Consider the following 17,181-nt stretch of genomic DNA (forward strand, 5'->3'; position numbering starts at 1 on the left):
TGCCAAAATGGTTCAACTTAACCCCTTGGCTCCTGGCATCACCCAGTCAGATTCCATAAGACCCTTCTCTCTCCCCTCTGTAGCCAAATATGCCTGATAGGGTTAAGGAGAAAGCAACTTACAATCAAAAGTCTCCCTTCCGACTGAACCTTCCCTCCGGATCTCATCCAATACTTAGAAAGTAGGAAGAATTCTTATGCCACATTTGTGAAAATTTCTATCACTTAAAGATGGTTTTCAAAAACACATTTGCTAAATTCAATGGAAACTAATTGTTATTCCATCTGAGTTGACCAGTTGTTACTCAGCTCCAGTAAACAAAAAAGGACTTAAAAAAACGTCATCATCAATGCTCAGCTAAATGATGCAACATGAATATACAAATCTATTTGATGCTAAGGTAGCTCTTATTAGCTCCATTTTACAGATGAGCAAACCATGGCTCAAAGGGGTTTAAGTAACCTCCCCAAGATGACAGAAGCCACTGTTATTTTCTCCAAAGCTCCAGATGTGATTCTAATGAGCAGCCATGTTTAAAAAACAACTGGACTATATGATCATCTTTTACTTTCATTGTTTGTTTCACTTTTTCTGTTTCATGTTTAGCGCTCCCATCTCATTTACGTTCTCCAGTTTCTCTGTCTCTCTTTCATTGTTGTTCTTTTTCAAGCTTTTATCAAGTGTAATAGAAAAGCATTTGTACACACAAATACATAAATAGTATTATAATGTAATATATATTTTAGAAAACTTCTCCATTTTTGTCTAGCTAAAAAATTTATGACATTTTGATTCCACTTGTTTAAGTATGAATAGAATACTAAATTTCTAATTTATATTCACTCAAAATTTTGATACAGTTCCACTTATTCAGACATCTAGTGTTACTGCTAAAAGGCTAGAAAGCTTACTATCTAGTGATTTAAAAAAAAAAATTGAATGAGGTTTGAAACTTCTAATCCAATTCTGAGAATATACAGAAATACTATGTTGTAAAAAAAAAAAATAGGAAATTAACATGTGATACAGTATTATTAACTAAAATACAGATTTTGATCAAATTTCACTCACACAAAAATATGATGTCACAATTACATTTAAAATATATTTTAAAACTGTGGGCTTCCTTGATGTCTCAGTTGGTAAAGAAACCGCCTGCAATGCGGGAGACCCCAGTTTGATTCCTGGGTTGGGAAAGTCCACTGGAGAAGGGATAGGCTACCTACTCCAGTATTCATGGGCTTCCCTTGTGGCTCAGCTGGTAAAGAATCCACTTGCAATGTGGGAGACCTGGCTTCGATCCTTGGGTGGGGAAGATCTCCTGAAAAAGGGAAAGGCTACCCACTCCAGTATTCTGGCCTGGAGAATTCCATGGACTGTACAGTCAAAAGAGTCGGACATGACTAAGCGACTTTCAGTTCAGTTCAGTTCAGTCGCTCAGTCATATCTGACTCTTTGCGACCCCATGAATCGCAGCACGCCAGGCCTCCCTGTCCATCACCAACTCCCGGAGTCCACCCAAACCCATGTCCATCGATTCGGTGATGCCCTCCAACCATCTCATCCTCTGTCGTCCCCTTCTCCTCTTGCCCTCAATCTTTCCCAGCATCAGGGTCTTTTCAAATGAGTCAGCTCTTCCCATCAGGTGGCCAAAGCGACTTTCACTTTCACTTAAAATCTGTAGTTGTTTCTTAGAAAGTTAAATGAAGAATTCTCATATAAGTCAGCAATTCCACTTATGCATATGTATCCAAAATAATTGAAATCTGGGAATTAAACAGATACTTGTACACCAATGTTTAGAGCAGCCAATTCCCAATAGTCAAAAGGTGCAAATAGCCTAAATGCCCATCAACAGGCTAATAGTTAAACAAAATGCTGTTTATACATATAGGGAATATTATTCAGATTTTAAAATGGAATGAAATTCTGATACATGCTGCAACATGGATGACCCTTGAAACTGTTAATGCTGAATGAAACAGACCAGACACAAAAGATTAAAAATTACATGATTCTACTGATAAGACACACATAGAATAGGCAAATTCACAGAGACAGAAAGTAGAACAGTAGTTACCAGAGACAGAGGAGCAAAGATCATGTGTCATTATCATTCAATGGGCAGAGAGTTTCAGTTTGGGATGATGAAAAAGTTCTGGAGATGGATGATAAAGGTTCACAGCATTGGGAATAGACTTAATCCCTCTGAATCGTACACTTAAAAATGATTAAAATAGTAATTTCATGTTATGTGTATTCTACCACAAAACTTCAAAAAAAAAGATCAGGTTTGATCTAGTTTCCATCCAAGTTAATCCTCTTTGCTGTGTCATATCACTTGCTGTCTAGACTCACTGTATTTACAGATACTGACAAACCCTGTAAACTCAATACAAAGATATCACATGACCACAGGGAGCTGCTCTGCCCTGTCCATCAGACTGCAGGAGCCAGAGGACCCATAACTCAATGGCAGATCTTGCACCCAGGCTGGATGGCTGCCCGGAGGTAAAGATGAGAGATTATGTAAATACCAGATACTTCAACTGTGGCCAATAACCTTGTTTTCTATTAGAAAATATTTCAGATCCCAACAGACCAGTGACTACTTAAAAAAACACAAATTCAATTTCCACTAAAGGTCTATCTCAAATGAATTACAGTCACAAATAAAGAGATAACTACAACTATTTAAGGATGATGATATTATCTCAAGCTTGTTTCCCCCACTCTCCCAGCTGCCAACATCAAATTAAATTTCATGACCTTTGATAGGTCTACGTAGGTATGTAAGACCGGGTTCTGATAAAAAACGAGCACTTTCCTCCTTACCATACAAGTATCTCCTGATACTGGAATCTATGTGGTTCCTCTGTTTAGAGAAAAGGAATTCAGATAATAAGAAAGGTTTTGTTACCCAAAGTTATGTGGTTCCTGGACTTCAGATCTAAATGAGAGTTCAGATAATGATGGTTACCAGCCCCACCTCCTCAAAATATGTACCTGAATCTATTTAATTCTTAAGTTCAGATACTAAAGAATTCCTGTACAAGATGATTTCTCCCTTAAAAAAAAATCCCACCGCCAATAAAAGGGGAAAGTTTTGTTAAAGTCCCTGCTGATAGGAAACAATGACTTTGTTTTTCTGAGTGTGAATTCTTGTTTCAATACAATCCAGAGAAAGGGGTCATGAGAAACAGCAGCCAAGTTTACTCAGGAAAAAATTTTGCAAACATAAAGAAAAAAGAGGAAATTGAGAAGACGACGATTCCTAAACCTTTAAAAGAAAGGTTGGCAGTTCTAACAAATTTGGAGGGAAGTCTTACAGAAAGAAATGTGGAGTGGAAATATACATATACACATACACACACATAAACACAGATAAAGCAAAGATGTCAAAACATAATTGTTCAATCTAGGTGGTAGGTTATGCATGTGCGTTGTACTATGCTTTAATTTTTCTTTGCTTCCTGAGTCTTTTTTTTTAAAGGGAGGACAATAAATACATAAAGAAGGGCTATGGGCCAAATAACCTGAAGGCAAAAATTCCCCAAACTTTTCCTAAGCTTCTGACTGTTAAGTGCTCTGTCGATCTTCCTTCTTAACTTCTCCCGCCCAGCCCAGATTATAGGAAAGGGAAGCAAAGAGGGGCTTCTATTGCATAACTAGGGGACAGAGCTAACATTTAAATCTAAATCATCAACTGGCAAGCGATGATTGCCACTAAGACACTGGCAATGATTGCAGCTAAGACACTGCAGCCTTAATGCTTTCTAGATCTCCTTTCTAGAGGTCAGGAGATGGAAATAGCAACAGAAGTACAATGTCAAGATGCCAAGATGTTCAAGGTCCCTGGGAACCCCCGTGCCAGACAACAGAGGTGGCAGAGTTGAGTGAACACTAAAATATGCATTTCCCAGGTGAGCTGAAAGCCAATAGCAAAACGTGTGGAACAAACTCACCCACCCTCAGGAAGCTCTCAGGATTAACTTGACCCAAACATGCCAAAACCACTAGAGTATTATTTTGAAAGACACCCTCAACCCACCCTAGATTGGTCCAAGCACAGAATAATTCAAGAATTGTGTTTCAACTGCAACCTTACTTAAGATTCTATTTAAACATCAGCCCAGGTTATATAAGCATCACCAACTCAATGGACATGAATCTGAGCAAACTCCCAGAGACAATGAAGGATAGGGGACCCTGGCGGGCTACAGTTCATGGGGTCGCAAAGAGGAAGACAGGACTTAGCCACGAACAACAACAGGTTAGCTGGCCATGGTGTTTCTCCTTTAAGCATCTCAAGCCCCAGTCAAGGCAGTTGCTATAGTCTTATACATGGTGGTTTAGACCCTAAGTCGAGTCCAGACTCTTGCAACCCCATGGACTGAAGCCTGCCAGGCTCCTCTATCCATAGGATTTTCCAGGCAAGAATACTGGAGTGGAGTGCCATTTCCTGCTCCAGGGGATCTTCCTGACCCAGGGATCGAACCCGAGTCTCCTGCACTGCAGGCAGATTCTTTACCAACTGAGCTACGGGCCAGGGAAGCCATCTGTCTATAGCGTATATATACATGCCAGTTGCTAATCCTGATCTTAAGAGTTCATTTCAAAACTGAATCCCAAGGGCTAAAAAACCAGCCACATTTAACCCAAGGTGTGGTTGCTAGCCAATCCTTGCCTTAAGCAAGAGAACTTAAGAGAATTGGGTGTGCAGGGTAACAGGCACAGGAAGCCACAAGCATTGCGGTATAAAGCTGCCAGAGCTGGTAAGAACCAGCTGGCTCCGGAGGGAGGCGAGGAGGGCGTGGCCGCCCAGCTGCGGAGCGCGTGTGTGTCTGCAAGCTGTCCAGGCTGCTGACATCAACCCTGAGCTGATTCACCAACTGGCTTTCTCAAAAAACGGAAGTGAGGAGAGTAAGTCAGGGGGCTCCCTGAGTTCACAGCTGGAGCCAGCTCACAAATACACCGCCCAGCCTCACAAGGGCTCAGCCCCCATCATTACAGGAGGAGCTGGCCCTGTTGGAAACGACAGGGTTCCCTAAACCTCAACTCAGTGAGACCTATTGCTCATTAGGAAACCTTTCCCACACACACACACAAAAAAAGCCTTGGGACTACTCTAATCACGAAAAAAAGACTGCAAGAATCATAAGCTTGCCTTAAGACACGATAGAAGTATCCAACTATATAAAAGGAGGTCCTGTGAATTTATAATTTTCCAGGTACCTGTGTACTTAAGACATGTATGGAGACTTATTGTGCAGTAGCTTTGATCCTTTAATTGGGGTTTATTAATCCTATGGTAGGGTTTCCAGGCGGTGTGCTTAGTCGAGCTCGACTCTTTGCGACCCCATGGACTGTAGCCCACAGGCTCCTCTGCCCATGGGGGTTCTCTAGGCAAGAATACTGGAGTGGGTTGCCACACCCTCCTTCAGGGGATCTTCCCAACCCAGGAATTGAACGCTGGTCTCCCGCACTGCAGGCAGATTCTTTGCCATCTGAGCCACCAGGCAACCCTGCCCTCCCCCTCCCCCCAGGTGGTGCTAGTGGTAAAGAATCCACCTGCCAATGCAGGAGAGGTAAAAGATGTGGGTTTGATCCCTGGATCAGGAAGATCCCCTGGAGGAGGGCATGGCAACCCACTCCAGTATCCTTGCTTGGAGCATCCCATGGACAGAGGAGCCTGGTGGGCCGACTGAGGACTGAAGCGATTTAGCATGCATGCAGACAATCAATCTTATGGTATTGATCCACCCAACCAGAGTCTGAGGTATTGTTCCAAAGGGCCTTTGGTAGCTGCCAGTAAGTTATTTTAATATTTGTCTTAAAGTTAACAAGTATTATAATGAAATAGTCTACATGATGCTAAATAAAGGCTTTAGAATGGTTTTTTTTAGAAGTATGGACAGAAAATAATTTCATAAAAACACATGACCTTGAAATAAGTAGGCTCAAGCTGATCTTTCTGACTCAAATTCTCTGAACTTCCCAAATCTGATTAAATTAGTGTCACTTAATAAAAATCTTAGTTGAATTTATGCCATTAGAATTAGACTAATATGTGGTACACAGTGCATGGTACAGGTGCAAAAGGGAACTCTGAAAATACTTTCCCCTCACTAATCAATGATGTCAGCTTCTCATTTTCCTTCCAGTGTTAACTGTTACCAACTCCCCATGTATTCTTCCAGAATAGTCTACACTTACACCAATCTGGTAGGTACATATATTCTTCACCCTATTCCAGACCTTCTCTTTCATTCTTTACAATATTTTTTTTACAATATGGTAGCACAGTTTAGGTCCATACTGTTCTGTACCTTGCACTTTTTTGTTTAAAAATGTATCTTGAGGTTAAGCACATAAAGAGCTGACTCACTGGTTTGGATAAATGCATACTGTTCCACTGTATGGATGTTCCAGAGCTTACATAACTAGTTCGCTATTGAAGGGCATTTGTGTCGCCTCTACCTTTTTGTTACTAGCAAGTGATGCTACAATGAATAATTTACCTGAACCATTCTGCACGTATGTAGGATGCATGTAAGGATATACGTAGGATGAGGTGGAGGAGGGGTGGATTGGGGGGGTTGGGGTTAGCAGATGCAAACTACTACATAGAAAATGGACAAACTACAAGGTCCTATTGTATAGCACAGGGAACTATACTCAATATCCTGTAATAAACCATAATGGGAAAGAATAAGAAAAAGAATGTGTGTGTGTATATATAGAGAGAGAGAACCGAAACACTTTCTTGTACAATAGAAATTAACACAACATTGATTTACAATATACCTCAATAAAGTAAATTTTAAAAAAGAACATATGTAAGACGTATTCCTAGGAGTGGGCTCCATGGTCAAAACACGTGTATTTTGGTCCATGCCAGATGGCCCTCCACTGGGGCGGGCTCATGTGGACACCCATTTGCAATGGATACTGTTCCACCTTCTCTATTCCCTTTACAACACAAGAGTGGAGTTATACCTTTCTCTCTCTGCCAGTCTAAGAGGTTAACATTGCATCTCAGTGCAGGTTTCAATTTGAATTTTTCTATTTTGAGCAAGGTTACAAAAAAAAATCCTTATACCTTTAAGAGCCTTCAGGATTTCTTTTCTGTGCACGCGCTTATTCACAAACCATCCATTTTTCTTTTGGATGGTTGGTTTCTTAATTAACTTGCAAAAATCCTTCATTATTAAAGGAAATTAACCCTATATTGCAACTTTCCCAGTTATTATTTTGTCTTTGGTTTGTATATGGTGTTTTCTGGCTCATATACATATTAAGTAATTGAATTTTTCTTGTATGGCTTCTGTGTTTCATATCATTCTCAAAAGACATTTACTTATTGTGTAAATAAATGATTATAAAAACCAAACACTTCCTCCACCTCTTTCCCTAGTACTTTTTTCCCTAAGCCATTTTAATGTTTGGTCGTTTCAGCCTGCCCCTGACTCAGCCCAAACTGTGGCTAAATCAAAGTTTCTTCTGTTACAAAAAAAAAAAAAAAATTAATGGGGAAATTAGAAATGACAGCTGTCTCTCCCTCAAGGAAATGGTGAGGAATAAGCAATTACCAGATGGTGCTAGTGGTAAAGAACCCGCCTGCCAATGCAAGAGACAAAAGAAACTCGGGTTCGATGCCTGGGTTGGGAAGATCCTCTGGAGAAAGGCGTGGCAACCCACTCCAGTATTCTTGCCTGGAGAATCCCATTTTCAGAGGAGCCTGGCAAGCTACAGTCCATAGAATCACACAGAGTCGGATACAACTGAAGCGTCTGAGCACGCACGCACAAGTGATCAAAACAATGAAATTAACTAGTGTACAATAAAGTCTACTGCTGACTGAAATATAATTCCTTAACAGTCAGTGTATATGCTTTTGGCACTTGGGTTATAACAGATGAAGAGACAAGTCTCATGAACATAGGATGGAGAAGCCAGGCCAAAAGCGAAAGATATTAAACTTTGTCTGAATATGAGTTTTGGCTTTAAAAAAACAAAATATGACATCCAGCACTGGTAATTCATGGAGAAAACAAGCTTCTTTTCACAATATTGATTCTGTTTCTCTCGAATGCACTTTTTGAGGAAGCCAGTAAGGATGTAGATTAAAGGGGCAGAAAATAGTTTTACCTCCCACTCCCCGTCTCTATCATCCACCGATAGACTCAGCCTTTTCTGAATGTAGAGACACGGTCCCAAGAAAAAAAGAAAAGCCCATTTCAAGTCCTCTGTATGGCCATTTCACAGAGGATATTCCAACATCTGGCTCACACATGCACCCCTCCTATAAAATGCTGGCATCTTGAGCGATGATTCTGTTTCTGTGTGTTTTGGTGTGTGTCTGTTTTCTTTGTTTTTTTAATATAATTTTGAAAGGTTACGTTTCATTTACAGCTATTACAAAATATCGGCTGTATATCCTTTTAGCCTATCTTACACCCAATGGTTTTACCTCCCTCTCCCCATCTCTTATTTTGCTCCTCCCTGCTTCCCTTCCAAACTGCTAGTTTGTTCTCTATTATCTGTGAGTCTGATTCCTTTTTGTTGTATTCACTTGTCTGGTGTATTTTTTTAGATTCCACATATAAGTGATTTATATAGTGTTTGTCTTTCTCTGTCTGATATCTAAGCGTAACACCCTCCAAGTCCACCACGTTGCTGCAAATGGCAAAATTTCATTCTTTTTTTTTTAATGGCTGAGTGGTATTCCATTGTATATAATGTGTGTTTTCATTTAGTATCTCTAGTGCCTAGTACAGACATTGAAACAAAATGGGTGTTCCTTTAATGTTTGCTAAATAAATTGCTTGTGTCAAACCATCCCACCTTTAAAGGCTACGAAAGGGACTTCCCTGGCAGTCCAGTGGATAGGACTCTGTGCTTCTACTTGCAGGGAGCACACGTTCAATCCCTAGTTGGGGAACTAAGATCCTGCATGCCACGTGGTGCAACCAAACAAAAAAGTTCATTAATAAAAAAGTAAAGGCTACTAAAAAAAAAAAAAAAAAGAAAGCATGTCTAAGTATGTGTGTGTTAGGGAGGGAGGGTATACCCAGTCCCAAGATCCCAAGAATCTGTTTCCCAGACTTTTCTATCACCTGTCACACTTCAAATGCTTTAACATGTCTGAAATTGGGCTGTATCTAACAACTATAATTCACAATGTTTTCATTGCTTTCTTAGTGGTACCTATAATAATGGTACATACATGGCTGACACAGCTTTCAACAAAATACAGAAATATATGTTAATTCTAATACCTGTTTCTCACAGGGCCATGAAGCTTGCTAGATAAAAGCAGATGCAAAGCACCTAGACAGTGTTTGGGACACGGCAGATATGTGGCAAACACTGGTTCACTTTCTCCATAACATGCATTTACAGAAAGTAGACTGCTATTGCTTAAGTCAAAAAAGGAGTGTATGGAACTCAAATTCCAACCATAAAACAGTAGCTAAGATGTACTGAGCCCCACTAGTAGATGTCAAGTGCAGGCCTGGGCATGTACAATCATTATCTCTACCATTTACATGAGATTTCACCAGATGTTTATGAGACAAAGGTCTAATTGTTGGTTATGTCAGCTCCTTTTGCTAGTTCTTGGAGATTCAAAGTTCCAACTCCTGCACTTGATGTGAAGTGAGACACTGAAGCCTCATTCTTGTACCTTTCCTATTACAGAACAATGAACCTTCTGATAAGCTTGCTACTGAACCAAATGAAACAAAATTCCAAGGAAAATACATGTTCTTCGTAGACTCAAAAGTTTGAGAAGACCTTAGTGTAAAAAAAACAGATGGGGCTCCCTGGGCAGAAACCTCATGAGAAAGTCTTGGACAAGAAGACCAAAATATACTCTTGAAAGAAATTAGAGTCTGTCTTTAAAAAAAAATTTTTTTTTAAATAGAAATGTATACATCTGTCCTTATTTTCTAGGTATATTGTCGTGGGTTGAGTACCCTTATCTTCTGATGTTACAATTCCTCATGCACACTTCTATTACAACACTTGCCTATGCCACTAAATTGTCATTATTTGCACATGTGTCTCCATCTCGGTGAGTAAGCTGTTGAAAGGCACACACCTTTCTTCTTTACATAGTCCTAGGCACACAGCTGCTGCTCTACAAAAGATTGTTGACTAACTGAATGAAACCATGGAGTATGACAATAAGTAGAATGGCCTGAAATGTCATTAAATGTCTAAAGGCTTCTTCACAGGCCTGGCTCCTTTGTACACAACCACCACCTTAAACACAAGCATTGCTCAAAGTATTTGGCCTTTCGTGTGTCAGCATGCTTTTACAGAGTCGGCTTCTCACCATACGGCAAGTTCCCCAGAACCCACAGTCACACTCTGCAAATTAAGTAACTTGACCTGAAATGACCCCCATGCAGTGGCCACATAGCAGAAGTCAGGGGCTCGATACATGCCAGTTTAGCTAACATCTCAAGGCCTTAGGACAGTAATCCCTGTTTTCTAAGAGACGGTCAACTGGCAAGTTAAGGGCAAATCTGAAAAGCCAAAAAGTCAACAGCTAACTGTACAGCTGGTATTTGCCTCCACTCGCCCTCACTATATTAAATTTCTGAAAAGAGCTGCTCTCAGACAATGTAGAACAAGACAGCTGCATCCTGTAGCTGATAAAAAAAAAATTCAGTAACTATAGTTCCCTTTTCAGCAGAAGCAGTGGTACTGTCCTCACAGACAGAATGCCAGTGCTCATCATCTCACAGTTAAGATTCTCCCAGCAGATTATACAGAGCAAAACCACTCAGTCTCCAACACAGAGTCCACTATGGTTGAGAGAGAGAGAACTGTCCCTGGGACCGAGGTCTCCAATGTGGTTTCTGGAAAGGATTAAGAATTTCTAACAAAGAATCATTCTACTATACAGACATTAACCACAACAATACTGGTTTCAGATTCATCAATTCATCAATAAAACCATACATTACAGTATGGTTTTAATCTAGCTAATCTCATGAAAGGAGGGAGAGAGGGCTGAGACACCCCAAACCCTCTGCCTGATCAACACCAACCCTTTGTATTTGTGAATCTCTGGTCAAAGCAGGCAGCTAAAGTAATGCTTTATACTATTTTAAATGATTGTGGTTGTTTTTAATATGATCATTCCCTTTTATTGAAATGCAGCTGATTTACAACGTTGGGCTGGTTTCCGATGTACAGCAAAGTGATTCATTTTCACAGATACTTCCTCATATTCTTTTCCATTATGGTTTATTACGAGATATTGAATATATTAATAGTTCCCTGTGCTACATGATAGGACCTTGTTTATCATTTTTAAATGTACATAAAATTCCTTTTCCCTCCCTTTCTCAAAATGAAACTCTAAAGGAAGGCTGGGAAATTCAAATTACCACGACTTCTGAACCTAGCCAGTAAGCATCACTTTCATATCCTACGTTTTTACATCCCATAGTTTAACAAGCCATTATCTGATTTAATGCTAAAAAAAAGAAAATATACCACTTGAATTCCCATTTTAAATAGAAAAATAAGAGACAGAAAAATCATTTGCCTAAGGTTTCCTACAGAGAAAGAAGCAAGTCCAAGATGAGGGGGGAAGAAAGGAAAACCAGTACACTCGGTAAGCCTATTTGAATATAAAAAGATCCGGAAAAAAAAACCCAGCAACAACATAAAAGGAAACCTAGAAATCCAGTTGCTCAATTCTGTATCCTTTTTCTGACAGCCCTTGAAAGAGCAGGCCGTTGTCTACATACACCATCCCCTTTGTTTCTTCACTAGAGAAAACATTCCTGCCAGCCTAGGAACACTCACTCAGGCAGTACAAGAATAAATATTTACAACTAGCTGGAATTTCCAGTTCTTGGGCACTGAATGCAGATGGCAACCCTCATGCTTAACCGTCTGCCCATCGAGCAGTCTTGAACTTGGCAGTCTCTCCCTATCCGACACAGTGACCCTTGGTGTTCAGGATTTAAAGAATCTATTGATACGTGAGTTGGAGCTAGTCAAGAACATTCTTCCATCTCTCTTGCCTCTAGAGCCTGGGAATAATTGCAGTGATTCATGGTAAACATTCACCAAGGGTTTTCTCTGGGTCACACTCACCTAATTTCACAACAGCTCAGAGGACAGGCACTAAGGGTGTTCCCATTTTCTCATGGAAAAACCGAGTCAGTGATGCCACGTATGTGACCAGGACAGGAATTTAACCCGGTACGCTCTTCACACTGACATCCTGACTTGGAGCCTTTATGTTGATAAACTGCACACCCACCCATTCCCTCCTCCCTCCCTCCTGGGTTTACTCCCTTAGATAAAAGATGTACACCTTTCTTCCCTTCAATAGCAGGTTTCTCTGTCAGCAATGACTCTGTTTTTTCTTGTCTTTGCATTGCCCAAAGTGCCTGGCATAACAGTGCCCATGCAATTTGTTATGTAATACAGATTTAAAAATAAAATTGCATCCTCTCTCTTGCTATTTAGCAGGGGAAACTTAAACTCGGGCTAGAAAGTACTGAAAGAAAAACTAACTGTCAAGTTTAAGTTCCATTTTTCCGGCTCTCCTTCAAAAACAAAGCCCAAATAATGCAATTTATTTTAGTCAGTGGGCATTTTCCTGATGAAGAAAGACAGAGTTTATTGCTGGAAACCAACGCTAAGTATTCTTTAGGCCAAAGAAAAAGGATCTCAGGCAAACATGGGGAGTGAGCAACAGAAAAAAATCAGTAAGCAGGTAAATCTACATGGAGTGTGACCGTGTAAAATCATAATAATTATGCCTTTGAGAGGCTAAGAAATGTGTAGTGTTAAAATGTATGACAGTAAGTCAGAAAGAGAAAAACAAATACATAATATCACTTGATATATGATATCCAGAAAAATAATACAGATGAACATATTTGCAAAGCAGAAACAGAGACACAGGCATAGAGAATGGACATATGGATACCAGGGGACGGACTGGGAAACTGGGATTGAAATATATACACTACTGATGTTATTGTTTAGTTGCTAAGTTGTGTCTGACTCTTTGTGACCCCCTAGACTGTAGCCCACCAGGCTCCTCTGTCCATGAGATTTCCCAGGCACGAATACTGGAGTAAGCTTGCCATTTCCTTCTCCAGAGGATCCTCCTGACCCAAAGACTGAACTGTATCTCTTGCACTGGCAGATGGATTCTTTACCAGGAGCCACCAGGGAAGCCCATACACTATCGATACTATTAAAATAGATAACTAATGAGAAACTGCTGTATAGCATAGAGAACTCTACTTAGGGATCTGTGGTGACCTAAATGGGAAGGAAATCCAAAAAAGAGGGGATATAACTGATTCATTTTGCTGTACAGCAGAAATGAACACAACATTGTAAAACAATCATACTCCAATAAAAATTATTAATAACTTAAAAAAATAAAATGTATGACAACAAAACACAAGAGGGGGATAAATATGTTTAAGTCTTTTAGGGCTGTTGTGTTGTCTGGAAAATAATAAAAAGTACACATTTATAAAACAGTTCATAATTTAACTGTGTGTGGTAATCTCTGGGGTATCCATTAAAAGTAAAGTAAAAAGAAAAAAAAAAGTGTACCTAAGAAGTTAATGAGAGGAAAAGTAGAATAATAAAAACACCCTATTTACAAGAAAGGAAAAGGGGAAGAGAACAGATAAGACAAATATAAAAAATAATAAGATGGTATATTTAAACCCAAATATATGAGTAAAGAAAGCATTTTTAAATTACATTAAAAAATGTTACCACACTGAAATTTTCTTAACAACAAAACTATTAGAATAGATTTTTTTAAACCTTCAATATATTTACTTACAAAAGGCTTTCTTTATAAGACACAGGAAAAAAAAGTTAAAGGATGGAAAAAAGAGACAACATACAATTTGGAAAGTTGTATTAGGCTTTTGTTTTGTTTTTTAAAGAGTTCTGGCAAAATCCCAGTAATTTCCAACTACTGTCCTTTGCTGATTCTCTCAAAAGTTCATGCCTGGGACGGAAAGAATAGAGATGATTCTGGAAGGCTGGGGTCCATTTTCTTATTGAACTTGAAAGAAGAGCATCCTGAGAAACTCAGGCCACACTTCAGATAAGAAAAGAGTCAGGCAGGTGAATGAAAAAACAAACTGTGATACACCCAGACAATGAAACAGCACTAAAAACAAATCCGCTATCAAGTCATAAACAGACGTGCAGGAAGCTTAAATGCAGACGCCTGAGTGAAAGGAGTCAATCTGAAAAACACCCCATGACTCCAACTACACGACATTCTGAAAAAGGCGAAACTGTAAGAGACGATGAAAAAGCTTAGTGGTTGATGGGGGAGGTGTGGGGAGTGGGGAAGAGAGAAATGGGTAAACCATGGGGAACTGTTTGGCCAGTGAAAATATTCTGTGTGATAATGATGGACATGCGTCATTTACCCAGACCCACAGGACTGTACAGCACCAAGAGTGAACTCTAAGGCAAACTATGGACTTTGGGTGATTATGATATGTCATTATAGGTTCCCTCTTGGTAGAAACTCTTTTGACGGACACCCCTGATACCCCTCTTTTGACTGATAACTGATAATGGTGAATGAGGGGGAGGCGGTGCATGTAACTTCCCTCTCAATTTTGTTTTAAACCTAAAACTGCTCTAAAAAATGGTCTTTAAAAAAATTCAAAGAACAGTACACCATAAAGTAAATTGTACTTATAATTTGTTAATGCATAATTTTGTTTTTAAGTCAGACTCTGGATGTGTTTAATACATAAATGGCTAATAGGCCACCAAGGTTAATAATGGACCAGCTGTTCCTGACAGAGGTAACCAAAAGGAACACCAGGACCAATCCTCTGATTGGAACATAACATAGGTGTTCTCAGGCTCATGAACAGGAAAAAAACATTAACCATTTTAAACACACACACACAAAGTCATTTTCACACATTAAGAGCCCATTAACTCCTGGGGCAAAGTCTCAAATTGCCAGCAATACCACCATACACACAGAATACAAATCCACCAGAAAATGGAAAAACTAAGTCTCAATTAGGCCCCCTGTGTTCTCTGATTTTCTTGTTTGACTCCACAAATCTGAGAGATAAACTAGGAACAAGCTGCACCATTAATAAGAGCTGGCAACCAGAAATCCATGCTCACTGGCTATTAAAATTAGAATCATAGCTGGGTCCACAACACTGCCAGACAATGATGGACATAATTAAAACATGGAACAAGAAGCTTCTGCCCTCTCAGCCTTCATCCCAAAATGCGGGCCACACTAGAACCAAGGAGAAAGCTACAGAATGTTTTAGTTCTACTGTCTCTTAAAAAATAACAAAAAATAAATACTAAAATATTTTATATATATGGAGGAGATATGAACAAGGAAAAAACTACTCTCCCTGACATGCAGTCTCCTCCATGGAGTCTGCATCTTTGGGCCCGCCTTTCCCAGGACCTAGGACAGAGCCTGGAATAAAGCAAGTGCTCCGTTGATGGAACTCAATGGAACCATCAGAGAAACATACCAAGGTTACTTGCCAAGGTCACCTGGTGTAGACGATACTCCACTACCATCATCACCAACCCCAAAAAGAAAGTACTTTAAAGACTAGAACAAATTCTAAATGACTGCTGAGTGTACACAGAGCAAGAGGACACAGATGTGCAGAAACCAAAAACGAAATAAGTTTTAGGCAAATCTGACCGAACATCGCAAACCTCAGCCAGTCCTCCCAAGAGAGAATGGATTGGCACATAAACCACTGTTGGCTCTTCCTCAATTAAAACGAGGATGGCTCCCTCTTTCAAGTTAGCACAGTAAAACAAAGCCCTACCTATCTTTCTCGTGGGTCCTTTCAGCTGTCATTTTTTAAAATGTTTTAAATCACAAAATAATATTTTCATTATAAAAAATAATTTTAAAAATCACTTCTCATTCTACTGCCTAAATTTAATAGCATAATATTAGCATTTATGCTTTTTCATTTTCCTGTGTTTATATTTGTTTTTTCTAATGAGAAACCTCCTTGTGAACCCTTAACAATACCTCGTGATCATCCTTCCACATTATTAAATATTCCATTTAACCAAATCCTATCACTGCATCAATTATATTTTCTCTTTTTTGGAGGCAATATCAAGGTGATCCAGTGACTTATTCCCAAGTATTTAAATCCTTCTTCAATCTGCTGCTTGCCCTGACAGTTCTTTCCTTAAAGCTGAGACTCCAAGGAAGCACAATATTTTGCCTCCTGAGTCCCTTTGTTTGAACTGCAGTCTTTTATTTAATTGGAGGCCAAGCATCTCCCTTTTCTTTCCCCAAATCCAGCTACTCAAAGCCTTGTTTTAGTTGAGAACCATACTTAATTGAGATGGTTTCTCAGAAAGTCAAAAGACACTGTGTGTGCCTTTGAATACTTACCCCTGCCTCTATTAGTAAATCTTTTTTTCTGAACTTCCACGTTTCAAAGGAGTTAAAAATACACCAAGAGTGTAAAGCAATCATCCTTCAGTTAAAAATAAAATTTTAAAAGTATACTAGGAGCTTTAAAGACTATCTTCAGAGTCAATTAGCACCAACGAACTTTTATCCAGTCAGTCACTTAGATAAAAGATTCACCTGATGAATGTTTATTTCAATAATGAAGTACACTGCTAGTATAGAAAGATGAAGGCATTTGGACTTCTTAAATATATAAAATTGAGTCCCTTGATACACAAATGTGGTGCAGAATGATAGCAGATTAGAGTGGAATAGGGGAAAAAACTCTCTCCCTCACTCTTTTAGGTAATGAGTTTGGACCACCAGAAAAGAACACAGGCAGAATGGTCTTTTAAATTTTAAGTGGTTTTTATCAAGTCTCAGGGGCAGTGTTTTTCCATGAGAATACATTGCAAAATTTCAATCGAAATCTGAGAACTATGATTCAATAGCCAAATTTGTAGTTAATACACGGCCTTTCAAAGAAGTATCTTATGATTAAGGAAGGGCTAAGTAAATACATCATGACTGTAACTGTGCTATGTAGAACACCTTTAGGAGGTCAGGCATTTTATATACTTTACTCCTAGAGTCTTAATGAACTCGGGTAAGAACTGAGATAACAGAGACAGAGAAAGTTGAAGTGAAACATACTTGGTCACTCAGCTAGTGTCAGA

General features: G+C 39.3%; 1 protein-coding gene across 1 annotated transcript in view; it reads right to left on the reverse strand.

Annotated features, from left to right (window-relative positions):
• The window catches only part of TNFRSF21 (TNF receptor superfamily member 21), a 63,453-nt gene that overhangs the window by 8,724 nt on the left and 37,548 nt on the right, over nt 1-17,181 (reverse strand). The window lies entirely within an intron of this gene.

Source organism: Bos javanicus, chromosome 23 (genome assembly GCF_032452875.1).
Source record: "Bos javanicus breed banteng chromosome 23, ARS-OSU_banteng_1.0, whole genome shotgun sequence".
Lineage (NCBI taxonomy): Eukaryota > Metazoa > Chordata > Mammalia > Artiodactyla > Bovidae > Bos > Bos javanicus.